Source organism: Neolamprologus brichardi, chromosome 13 (assembly GCF_056152115.1).
Source record: "Neolamprologus brichardi isolate AB-2024 chromosome 13, ASM5615211v1, whole genome shotgun sequence".
Classification (NCBI taxonomy): Eukaryota; Metazoa; Chordata; class Actinopteri; order Cichliformes; family Cichlidae; genus Neolamprologus; species Neolamprologus brichardi.
In genome coordinates, this window is record NC_142116.1 from 10999234 (window position 1) to 11012374 (window position 13141).

The 13141-nt window shown below is 41.0% G+C and overlaps 1 protein-coding gene across 7 annotated transcripts in view; it reads right to left on the reverse strand.

The window, feature by feature from the left end:
* ccser2a (coiled-coil serine-rich protein 2a) overlaps positions 1–12302 on the reverse strand; it is a 50922-nt gene extending 38620 nt beyond the window's left edge. For 4 of the 7 annotated variants that reach the window (XM_035904876.2, XM_035904874.2, XM_006783672.3 and 1 more), the window contains exons 1-2: positions 12043–12302; positions 11702–11883 (exon numbers count right to left, since the gene is read on the reverse strand). The gene's annotated coding sequence lies outside the window, so the exon portion shown is untranslated. The other 3 variants (XM_087850124.1, XM_035904875.2, XM_087850123.1) reach the window with 3 other exon arrangements.
* Positions 12303–13141: the final 839 nt, after the last annotated feature.

Sequence of the window (13141 nt, forward strand, 5' to 3'; positions counted from 1 at the left end):
AGATAAAACACAGAAAAACATGAAGGTGATTTTCCTGGCCTGGGATTTTATAAAAATATTCTGCAGTACATCAAAAACAAAAGAAAACCATTAGTCAACATATGAACATTACCTCTGAAGTTACAGCGGTTTTATTAGAGACACAGCTAAGCGTTTTGCATTTTGTATAATTTTAAAAAGTTTAAATTTGTTCAGAAGCCTATTGAACAGCAGAAATTAGGTTTTCTTTTCGGAAGTAAGTAAAAGGAAAAAAAAACATCGGCCGACAGCGCTGTAAATAACAGTAGTCTTGTGCGTAACAAGCAGAAATGCAGAAAACAGATTTCGGGGATAGACGGGAAACTGTTCTTGAAGTACACTGAGAAAGAGAGAGAGAGCTGTGCATGAAGTGTGATTTTATCGTGGTAGAAGCAAAACAGCAAAAGTAAGAGGGAATCCATGACGATGTTTATGTGAAGCTTAGTTTGGATCTTCTTTTGCTGCTGGTTCGGTCAATATTATTTGGAGAGAGATAAAACTAACAGCTTTAGAATCAGTGCAAAAAGGGCGTAAACACAAAGCGGGGACCCGTCGAAACATCAGAATCAGCGAGCTGTCGGCTTTCAGCCCAGACCGTGTCCGTGCGGTCGGGTGAGAAAGGCGACATCTCACTGATTCTGATCCGCGGGTCCGCGCTTTGTGTTTACATCTTTGTGCAGAAGCCGTGTTCCTGCTCTCATTTACTGTTTTAAATGTTTGGTGGTTGTCAAAATTTTGTGACGTTTCACCTGAGATTCTGGAATTTTGGGCAAAATACATTTATATAAAAAAATCGATTCAGGATTTTAATGAATCGATATCACGTTATCCAAGCCAGAATCGATTTTAATCAATGAATCGATTATTAAAACCCACCCCTAGCTACAGTGTCCCACATTCCCATACAGGAACACGTGCTCAAACAGACTCTGCCACGGAAGTGTCTGGCAATGCCACCTTCCTAATCTGTTTCACAAACACACATGTGTATAGATGCAAAATGCACACACTTACACACAGATGGAAAAAAAAAAATCAGGTCAGCATGTGCAGGCAGGGCAACCAAAGCCTCTTTGCCCTGGAGGGGGTAGTGACTACGCCTGTCTGTGTGTGTTTAATGGGTGGTGATTAGACTAAGGGTTTTTGCAACTGTCAGTGGCCTCACAACCTTTCCAGTTTCATTCATATCTACAGCGGCAGGTCAGTACCACATAGCAGCAAACTCACACAGCAAATGTGGCAAATACCCGTTCATCTGGGTCATCTCACCCATCACTCAGCCACTGAAAGTTATAATCAGTAAGCTGCTGCCTGTTTATAGAGATGCAGCAAGGAAAAATAACACCGTTCAGGTTTCGACCTTTTATTAACCACAAGGCAAGTGTGTCAAAAAATTCAAACAAGTGACCTTAAAACATTTAAATAACTACAAATCAACAGGCAAATAATGTCCTATCATCAAGGCCTTGTAAGAGTTAGCATTCAGATGGGTATTGTCTATATTAATTTTTCTATACTTTAAAATATACAATAACCCCGTTTTTGTTGGCTGAATAATTTCAAAGTGAATGGCCTTTTACTAATTTCTACGCACAGAATAGACTTCCTAACCGGCTCTATTCCAATAAAAAGTACAAAGACAAAGGTCAGCACAACAAAGCCACAAATAAACAAAATCCTAACTGACTGACACACATTCAGAAGTAGCGCAGTAAACCGTGCAGACCATCTGTCAAACGCTCATATCTGGAGACTTGCCCCTCCCCCACAGCCAAGTACTGGTAAATAAGTAAATATCCCTTTGCTGAAATCAAGTATGAGGTCTGAACTATAACTAAATGGTTCCTATGTGATTCCAATAGTAAAATAGCCCAGGAATAGTCCAGCTGTCAGGATTATTAGCATCCTTCCCTGAACTGAAAAATGATGTCACGGGAAAGCAAAATATTGGGTTTACAGAGTGAAGCTGTAAAAGATTACGTTCATCTAGATGTCCAAAGCATTATTATATCATTATAATAAATTATCTGTGATATGTAAAAGCAAGCAGAAGAAGGGTTGACAGGAGTAAGCTTAAACTAGAAAAGACAGAGACAGACGCGTAAGTGCAATTAGAATGGGAGAAACAGAAGGACGAGACTCGAGGCACACTTTTCCCACAGAGAGATCCTCTGCTGGACGGACAGCTTAGCATCCCAGCAGTGATCCCTGTGTGTGAAATGAACAGTAAAGTGACATGACATCTTTTCTTCCTCTCCCAGAGGGATGGTGCACTTTATTTCATCGTGACAGTCAGGGTATTTGGCCTTCCTTCATTTCAAACTCAGAGGACAGCCATGCAGAAAGCACCCGACAGAGGAGCAGGAAGGCTGAAAATTTTGATCTGGATTAGTAAGGTCGTTCATTTCTCTTCTGGCAAAGCTTTCACTTTTGATGTGCACACATGCACCCAAACTAGAAAGATGCATTCTTCAGGAGTAACAGGATGGATGCAGATAGGATGCGACAGCCTGGAGCGATGATCTATTGGGTCATTGGGGCTACGCATGAATGGAGGTGCTCTACTACACACAGTAAATCCCCATTCCTGCTGTTTATCCCCACAGCTAATCTGTCCCCAACTCCCAGTGCTCATAGTTCCCTATCATTACAAAGCCTCCATACCATCTCTCTAGAGAGCAATACGTCAAGCTACATCCATCTTTTTTTTCCCTCTTCTAGCTTTCCATCAGCAGACTTTTAATAATTTAAGGGATGAGAAGTTTTTTTGACTTTATTCAAACTCTGCAATAAGTATACTACAGCATAAGGGATGTCAAGGAAGATGTAATGTTTCTGGTGGGATTCGTATCAATATTTTTACTAACTGTACTCATGCACTAACCTTACAATCCAAAGTCAAGTATTAGTTACCACCGTGGTAATACTTTGTACATAATTCTAATTATAATTTCCTTTTTTTTTTTTTAAGAAATGCTGTTTTACACCACAAATTATATATATTTACTATTATAGCTGATGAAGACAATTTCTACAAAAAATTCAATTGATGATAAGATTTAAGTACCTTAAGATATTTGAGGTTTCTACTACACAATGCCCTCTGGGGGGGTTTTGATCTCAGACACGAGATTCATTTTCTGTCTTTCTAACAAAAATACTGTTAGGTCATTTTTAAAGTGGCACATTTTAAGCAGCGTTTAAGTTGAAGGGGTTGAAAGCAACAACTATATTACCTCATGTGGGACTGAACAAAAACAATAACATCAATAAAATAAACAAATCTGTAGCCTACTACTCTACTTTCCATAACTCCACTGACTGTCCTGACTCCACTGATTATCCTTGTCTGAAGAGCACAGTATGTCATCCATCCTGCTCTACTGTGTGAGAATAAAGCTCTGAAGTGTATGGGCCACACCAGCCATGCCCATTCAACCTCTATCTTAAAGCAGTTTTACCATCAACTCAGTCATTTAGGAACTGTGTCAACCAACTAAATTACATTTTAAAAACGAAAATGCACAGCCTAAGCAACTTCACACAGCACTGAATCAAAACCAAAGTGCAACCTCATTTGCATATATTGACTGAGTCTAGAGTCTCACTGGAGTAATAACTAGGCCAGTCATCTGGACAGAGCAGTTGTGGGTCATAGCTGTGTCCCTGAAGAGATTAACAGAGTGCCATTAGAGAAGGCTAATAGAATGAGACAGGGTTGAAAGTAACGCTGGCGCTAGACTAATGTGTATTGAGTGAAAGCAATACTGGGAAGAGCTGCACTGATCTTAAAGGATGCTAATCCAATGACAAAGCACTGAGAATGTGGTAATGTTCTATACTAAAACGTGGCAGATCAAATGACAGAGTGCAACAGAGGAAACAGTGAGTGCACGAGAGGGGAGCAAGATAAGGTGTGGCAAGCCACGGCACCGAGATGTACAGCTAGACCACAACAAGCAAAGACAAAATCACATCATCACATCAGTGTATCTTTCAGTGAGACTCATCTAATCTATTCCCTAATGTGCATCACAGAAAAGTAGATTAAAAACTATTACCTTAACTTGGTGAATTTATGTCGAGTTGTTCATCATTTTTATCCCCAAATTAATCAACAAGGGGAGAAATAAATGCAGTCAAGTGGATCTACACTTTGTTTCCTCCATCATCTAAACTGAAAGTAAGGTAGCAGCAAAAGAAAGTAGAGCACAGGAAAAGGAAGACACCCTTCAAAGGTTGAGCTGTATGCTGCCCTGCTCTGTCTTTGCATGTGTGCCTGAGTATGCGTGTAAAGTGACGTGTGTGGCGCGCGCGCTGATGGGTGTGTGGGTGGAGAGAACAGAGCCTTTATGAGGGCGTTAATATTTGATGGGGAATCTTTTAGGGATCCTACTCAGTGTGCTGCGAAAGGAGAGGAGAGCAGAGGAGAGAAAACACACCAAAAATATGATCCGCAATATGTTAAAAAGACTAAAGTCACATAATCGCCCCCAACACAGGAAGGCTTATCTACAAGCCTAAGAAGCAATTTACAGAATGCTGCCCTATGCTATCATGAGATCACCAGAGGGAATAATCAAGGAAACAGATCCTGCCTCCAGGAAAGAGGAATATACTGTGGCTCTTGTAAAGCTCCACTGTGAATTCAATTTACTTCCACTCATTTCATGGTCAACACAGCATACTGGTTCCATTCAGTCAACCATTTCTGTTAAGTGCTGGCACTAAAACCATTCGAGCACTGCCACTTCATCCTGTTGTGTCTGTGATCTCACATGCCTTGATAAGTCCCAGCATGGAGTCTAAAGCAATGGTCATTATAACAGCAGCAGAACTGGAGGCTAACATACAGGATTTCTAAAGCATAAATAAGGTTTTACTTTGTTTTACTCAACGCTTTTGCTAGATGGCTCAATATAAATCAGCTGCTCTGCCTATATGTTATTACACCAGAGGTGCAAAGTAGATAACTGTCAAGCTATTTTGAGCCAAAAATACTTTCTATTAAAGCTGAATGGCAGTTGAGGATACTGTTGTGATGCGACACTGATTTGGGATATATTTTAAACATTCAACCATCGCACTGCCAAAGAAAGTCTGAACCAAACTGAGTCATACTGCTAACTAGTCACGACACACAGAGACACCTTTTGAAAAGTTCTCATAATCTACCCTGAGTCATCCTTTACAAAAACACCCCTTTCTGAGGTGTGAAAGTCTTGGTGGCACTTACATAACTCTAATTATGTTCTCTATCATAAAAGGACAGATGTCAGCTCTCCCATTCTACGAACATCAAGCTGTGTATTTGAGGTTTGGTGTATACGTATGACATGCATAGAGGGACATTTCTCTGTCCTCTCCCTCCCTCCTTACATGACCTTCACTTGAACCATGCTGTGAGAACACTGCAGTGCAGCTGACAGCCCCATTTAATTCCCAACTTATGATTGGCCACAAGGGTGAGAATGGCTGATAAGTGTCACCAAGCAACAGCGCAGATGTCAGTCATTGTCAGCGAGGTGATTAGAGCTGTTCAAAAGCAGTCAAAGGCTGGTTTTTGAAGTAAGTCCACATAAAACCATATTACTGTGTGGTCACACAAGCTAGGCACTGAATAACTATACCACTGGGCAACATGCAGTTTCAATTTAGTCATAAACGAGTAAAAATGTGGCTCAAATGAAGTCACTGCACAGTGAGGGGTTTCTGTCAGGGACATATTTACACCTACGATAAAGCCCGGAGGGTTTCAGTGCAATTTAGCATTGCACTTGACCAACACTATCCCTCTAGATTAATCCTAACCTGGATTTTTCTGCTGGTACAAGGCATGTGTGAAATCACTAGCACGAAATTAGTCATAAACAGGTATCCAGTGCTGCACTGAAAACCTCTTCCTTGCTTTGGTTACTAGCAAGTTGCTGTGGTCACATTAGATTGCATGGAAGATGCTGACTGTAAATACACACAATCTGCACAATCCACCAAGCACAACCTGTACTTTTAAAGTAAACATTCTCCATTTCTGGTTTCTGGTGCATTTTTTCAAGTTTTACCGCAGCTCCGGACAGCAAATGGCATGTGTCTGCAGATAAACTGGCATCTTTAATGCAAACTATGGCCCAACATGGCAATCTGCTAGCAACCAAAGCCATCACAAAGATATTTTTGGTGCAGCACCTCCTTTGAAACTGATTTCACCTTGTGACAGCTAGCAACCTCCAGAAACCACTCACCATCCAGGTGAAGAACCGGTAAACATTTCTTCCAAGCAAGGGTGATACAGACTGGTCAGTACACCTGTGTACTGAGGCCTTAATTACTAGATATGACACACATTTGATAACTTAAAGGTTGTAGTTGTTTTTTCTAACCCATTCATTAATTTGTTTTTCTTTCATTTATCCAATTCAGGGTTGCTGATGGGCTGTAGCCTATCCCAGCTGCCATTGAACAAGAGGTGGGGTACACCCTGAACAGGTCGCCAGCCAACACAGAGAGACACGTAACCATTTTCACTAACATCCACACCTATGGCCAATTTAGGTGATCAATTTAACCTAACCCACTAACTGCACGTCTTTGGGAGGAAGCTGGAGCAGCAAGAACCAAAAGGACCCAGCTAGCCAGTGGATTCGAACCTAGTAACCTAGTAGCCTTTCTTTACTAATTTGGAGCTAAATCTAATCATTGGCAAACATATTCAGTTTCTTTACAACCATGTTTAAAGACATAAGAAACACAAAAACATTAGCGAGTATTTTCATCTATAACTGAGGGCAGAAAAACAGACCAAAAATCTCTTTGGCTTAGTAATGTGCCTAAGATAACATGTTATTCAATAACTTTAAACAGTGCAATCAGAATGCCATTATGACTAAACTTGTCAGCAAGGAATCCATAAGCAAACAGCATGAATACTAAATGTCCGTCAAATGTGGATCACGTTGTAGGTCTTTATCAGCAGCGCTCAATTTACTGTAAAACATTACACAAAGTACTTACTACTTACTTGATAAACTAAGAAAATATGTACAGTGTAAATCAAGAGCACAGAGGAAGTATGTTATGCTCCTGCACAAATATTTTGTGATCTGCAGTCAAGATTACACAGGAAAATGAACTGCACAATGTGAGAATTCATGTGCATCAACACTTTAATGACCATTAACATTAAATTGAACCTAAAAGTATAACTGTTATATTCAAACTATTTTTTTCACTTTTTTTTACATGATAAATGCACAATTTTTTCACAACTTGGAATACAAACACATAAAGTTACACAGTGTCCACAACTCAGGGTCACAGTCAGAGTTCATGGCTATTTTCGCAACCTTCTGATTTAGCCCATGTTATTCTCTGGATGATATCAGAGCAATGGCATAACACTCTTTACTTTATCAACAACTCTTAAAACAGACATGAGATCTCAAAATTTCCAGCTTATCTTAGGGCCTCCCCCATGGAGTCGTTGACTGGAACAGTCAGTTAGAAGAAACCCACCTAAAAAAAAAACCTGTTCCTCAGTAAACTGAGCCTTCACCCACACAAGGGGCGAAGGCTGATGATGTGAAGTGAAGTGGATATGCTGCTACCCACATGACATATGAACAGAGTATTCTCTTCATCTGTCTCAAGTAAGCTTGCTAGAAAATTAACAAAGAACACAGGGCATACACACTTTACAATGTTACTTCCTGGCACTAGACTTTATTTACTGTATACATAATGTTTGGCACACCCACACTATCTTGTGGAAGAAGGGGATTCTCATTGTACACAAAAGAGCAAAGAGCAAAAACAACTCTGACTCATGCACCACTTTGCTAAGAGAATAAGCACAAAAAGCACATTTTGTAAATGCAAACAGGCCTGCTGTACCCTATACCACCTCTAACCTCTTCCTTACTAACCCTCATGGGACATACAAAGCAGAAAGAAATCAAGATAGGAGAGAACTGTGGCTTTTAAAAAATAAAGCAATGTTTTCCATGACAGCCAACAGAAATGTCGCAAAGATGAGACATACGTCTAAACAGTAAGCTTTTAATAGTTGTTCCTATTGGATTTATCCCGTGAATGGATGGTACAATGCTATTAGGTCAGCTTCCTCTATGACCCACTTCCCTCTTTCCTGTGCCGCCTCCTTTTCTACTCACTCTATCAGGCTGGCTGTCTCAACAAACACTTCTCCCAATCACTACTTTTTTTCTTTAGACAGCACATTTTTATTTAGTAGTTATCAAACAGTCTCTGTAAAACCAGGAAGAACAAAGCATCCACATATCAAATGCGGCCACTGCTGGCAGTTAACGTTCGCAAAATGCTTTGTGTCCATTTTCTCATCGTCTGTAAATATTAAGTCAACTAGAGGGGAACCAATCTGAAAGAGTCCTGAGATAATAGAGAAACATTTCCATTCACCTCAGGAGCTTTGTGGAATAAAGTGAATGGATACTCGTACTTCTATGTCCCCCTGCTGTGTAATTTTCTTTGAAAAACAGAAAGGCACCACAGCACAATGAAATCCATTATCTGCTCAAGTAAGATGATGCTATTGCGGCTGTGCCTGCCACGCAAACAAGAGTATCTGAATATCACATTCATGTCTGTGCAGGTAATTGCCACGGCTGACATTTAGAACTGCATTTCTTTTTCCCTTTAATGGGGGTATGAGTAATGAGTCAAATCTCACAATTACACAACCATCAGAACCAGAAAAGGAAATGCACTATGTAAAATAATACTACTTATAAAGTGAAAGTTTCCCAAGGGAAATAAAAGTTTAAGAGTGACATGATATGGCACTGCTTAAAGGCTAAAAAGGGACGATGTGCCAAATGAAACTGGTGCAGTAACATGAGTACAGAAACACTCTGGCAGCTTTCATGAAATGGGCACTGCTCTGGAAATAAGCCATCGTGTCTGAGAATAACACCCATTTTCAGCAGATGCTTGCAAATTACAGCCAGTCCCATATGGTAATTGAGAATGACTCAGCAGTGATTGTGGAGGCAGGCAGAGAGCAAATGTTCAACCTCATAACAGAGTCAACGATCCTCAGCACATGGCTCGTGTCTGATCCTGGGGACATAACCACTCTATATCACATGACTCAAAGCCTTGAAGGATTACCAAAGGAGACTTAAGAGTTTGAAGGAGAGTAATCGCACGACCTGTTGTAGTGAAAGTTAAAATCGATTATATCACCTAATGCCAAACTGAGAGTAACTAAAGGAAGGCCATACAATCCATGCACAATTCATTCAAATAATCAGATTTTGATTTGTTTGGTATTCATGTGGTTTCAGTTTGTCACTCACTTTTCCATGGCTCACACACATAAGCTCATTTGTTTCCAGGAACTATTCTGTTAAAAGTTACTCATGTGTCCCACATAACCAAATGAGCAAAATTTAACAGTAATTCATTCATTTTTATTTATTTTTTTATTCAGTAATTATTGTACTTGGCAGTACACAGGTCAGCAGGACTTTTTAGGGGGGACTGTAGATGAACGTAGCACATGTCAGAGAGAAATACCAAACATGCTTTTAAAAAAAAGCTTGGAAAACTGGCTAACTATTTTTTTAGATGCTGATTTTCCATAAACTCTGATATTATTCAAAAGATAAACACCAGAAATGTTAATTTATGCATTTCTGTTGTTTTCTCTGTCATCCTGACACCAGGATCATGCTACAAACCAAACAGCGTATTCTGTGTTTTGTTAAACCTCTAATGAATGTACAGTATACACATTTAGTAGGTTAAAAGTTATAACAATGTTTTTTGTTTTGTTTTTATGTCATAGAAAGCAAAGTGTGGCACTTTGTCACACTGACTCACTGAAACACATGAACCGACCACTCTAAACACAGCCTGTGCTTTTCCACATATGCGACATGGATCTGTCTGCTGTAAAACATACCACTTCCATGTTAAGTCAATATCTTAATAATATTATGACATCATCCAGCCAGCAATTACACACATCTGCTGTCAACGCCCTGCACTGTGTTCATAATTATACCTGGTTAAATACAATTTTTGGAGAAAAAGAACACAAGGACTTTCAAAAGCTTTCCCTAAAGATGCCTAAAAGGGCCTTGCTGATCTTTGAAGGACACTTTAACTCCAAGGACTCTGTGTTTATCCATCAGAGATTCTGTGTCAACACTTCACTACGTATGGAGCTATTCTAATCCTGTAAACATCTGCAGTCTTACCGAGGGAATAACAGAACTGATAAGCGTGGCTAAGTATAACTCTAATGACGGGCCACATACAGCGAGAGAAGAGGGCAAAGAGGATCAGAGAAAAGTCAAAGTCAAATCAAGTTCCTTGGCTCTATGAGGAACACACATGAAAACCTGCACAATGTGGTTGAGCATAAATGTCAGAAAACCAGAGATGTGGACTAAGTATAACACCCACAGCAGACAGGACTGGAAACAGCTCATGTCTTAAAGTATAAGGAGTTGTGTAGGGCTCATCTTGCTTAACGCTTACGTCTTCATCCTCCACCCGTGATTTCTGGTATTACTGTATAAATAACACTTATCTGTGCTGTACATAGTGATTTTTCAGCATTTTACGATCCTGTCACCCTCGAGGTTGCACTTCAAGAGCGCTATGGTGTCTTGGAATGACTGCTACTCCCAGGGTAGTGGGACAAATGTGTGATTTCACAAACAGCCACATTACAAAATACACTGACGCTGACAGTTAAGGCAGACCAAAGAGACACAGCAGTTTGGGTGGTCCACTCTTCAGCAGACGTTCAGCTGTTGTAGAGTGGAATCAGATTGTAAACACACCCTCAGCCAAGGTGGCGCTCCAGGATCCTAGCCAACAGGTGTCCAACGTACACACTCATGGATCAGCATGTGCGTTCGTGTTTGTGTGTGCGTGACTCCACCCTAACACCGGGCAAACCAGACTGATGTTCATCTCACTTACACTAAGGGCAATCGGTCACGCCTTATCCTAATGTGTACTGGCGCTGATGCCACGGCGCTGTCCGCTGTCTGGCCTGTTATAGATCACAGCCTAAAATGGCACACACACACACCTCATGGTAAAGACTTGAACTGTCAGCAACTACAGTCGAGGTATAAAAATATGAATATGAAGGCTCCACTGCACGGTCGCTTATAAAAACCCTGCTTGAATTTACACCCTTGTCTGCTGCATGTAACTTTAAGATCATCTATGAGTCATCTTCAGTTACCCTTTAATCCTGGCATGTCCATGAGCAAGGTATCTCAATGGTAAATCTCAAGGAAGCCAGATTTCCCTTTAAGCATCAACTATTTAGGTACCCAACAGGCTGTGAGACACTTGTCAAGCAGCAGTGCTCCAGAGTAGCTACAAATTCCAATTTCTGTTTGTATTATGCAATAAAGAACATTCCTATGGTACACAAAAGACTTATCATCCTTATTCACGATACAGTGACTCTTTCACGGCATGTTATGACTGTGGAGGGTGTTGTTGGAAAGCATGGCCTCTTCTGCCTCACAGATGAAGACCAATTCACATCTTTGAAAATAAGGGCTCTGTAGGCACACATACTGGAAACAATTTCTATTGTTGTCACGTCATTTTACAGCTAAAAACAAGACTTGTGTAAGCTAATACGGACTGTCCATTGGACTGTCATTAGACTTACCTAAATGATGCCGTGTTTATAGCCTCGTGGTTGGTCGAGGGAACAGTCTACTTGTTCGTTGTCTTTCAAACAACATGATGTTACAAAGTGAGCGGCCGAGAAGAGGTAGCAAGTCCTACAGTTTGCGTTTGAAGCTAGCCCACCGCGGAGATGCACTGGTGAAGTTAAGGCTAGCCCGTAGCCTGTAATCATGACACAAGTTCAACGGTTATCGCTACAGCCGATGCATCACAAAGAGTTATTTGTACTAAACAAATCAGCAAGCTTACACTAAGTGCTTGAAGAGAGCTTATAAATAAATAAATAAAAAATCGTCTTTCTCTTTAGTATTTCCAGCATACCGTTAAAAACAGCCCGAAGCAACTGTACCACTATCCGTGAGTTACACTGACAGCAAACATCGACCAACTGATGATACCGACACTGAAAACGGGTCGTCCGCAAAGCGGCAGGCGAGCTTTAACGACAACACTGCCATGTGGACCGAAAGAAATCCTCACACGAAGCAACACCTGGGCTTGTAAATAAACTAACCACAGCAGGAACCCCCCGCACAGTTCAGAGTACAGACGGAGTCCCCCCAAAGCGCCTTCTCATTCGACATCCTCCCCTCGCTTTCGAGGGGGCGGAGCGTGTAGATGTCACCTGGGACTTTGCACGCTAATCTGCAAGCTTGGGTTACATCTCTCTTTTGTTAGGTGTTACTGAAGTCCTGTGACTCAATTTCTGTCTCTGGCATTAATTTAATTCGCTCTTATGAGTTTATATTAAGTTGTAAGCTTTCAAATAAAAAGTAAACTACAGCTTGGTAGACCCACGTGTGACGTCAGACCCATAGCTGAGCGTGCAGGGCTGTGCTAAATCTGTGGGCGCTAATTTACTAGCCACAAAGGACATTACGTTTGCACCAATGACTGTAGAAAACAGTTTTCTACAGTCATTGGTTTGCACACTATTAAAACCTGTCTATTACTATCCACTTGTAGGTCTAACATGTTTTTTTGAATAGAAGCTGGGGTTATACTAGTTTATTCTAACAGCCTGTGGTTTGTTACTCCTTGAACTCTTATACCAAAGGAGGAGATAGAAGCCACTGACATAAAGACAAGAAAGCTCCTTACCATGCATGGAGGGTTTCACCCCAAGTCCAGCACCCTGAGGCTGTACGCTAAGTGGAAGGAAGGGGGCCGGGTACTGGTGAGTGTCAGCACCACAGTCCAGGATGAGACAACGAACATCCAAGAATACATTGGGAAGATGGCCCAAACTGACCGAGTGCTCAGTGAATACCTCAAGCAGCAGAAACCCAAGAAAGAGGAGGGAGACGAGGAACCATCATGGAAGGACAGGCCCCTGCACAGTATGTACCACCGGCAGATAAAGGAGGTGGCTGATATCCAGAAATCCTACCAGTGGCTGGACAAAGCTGGACTGAAAGAC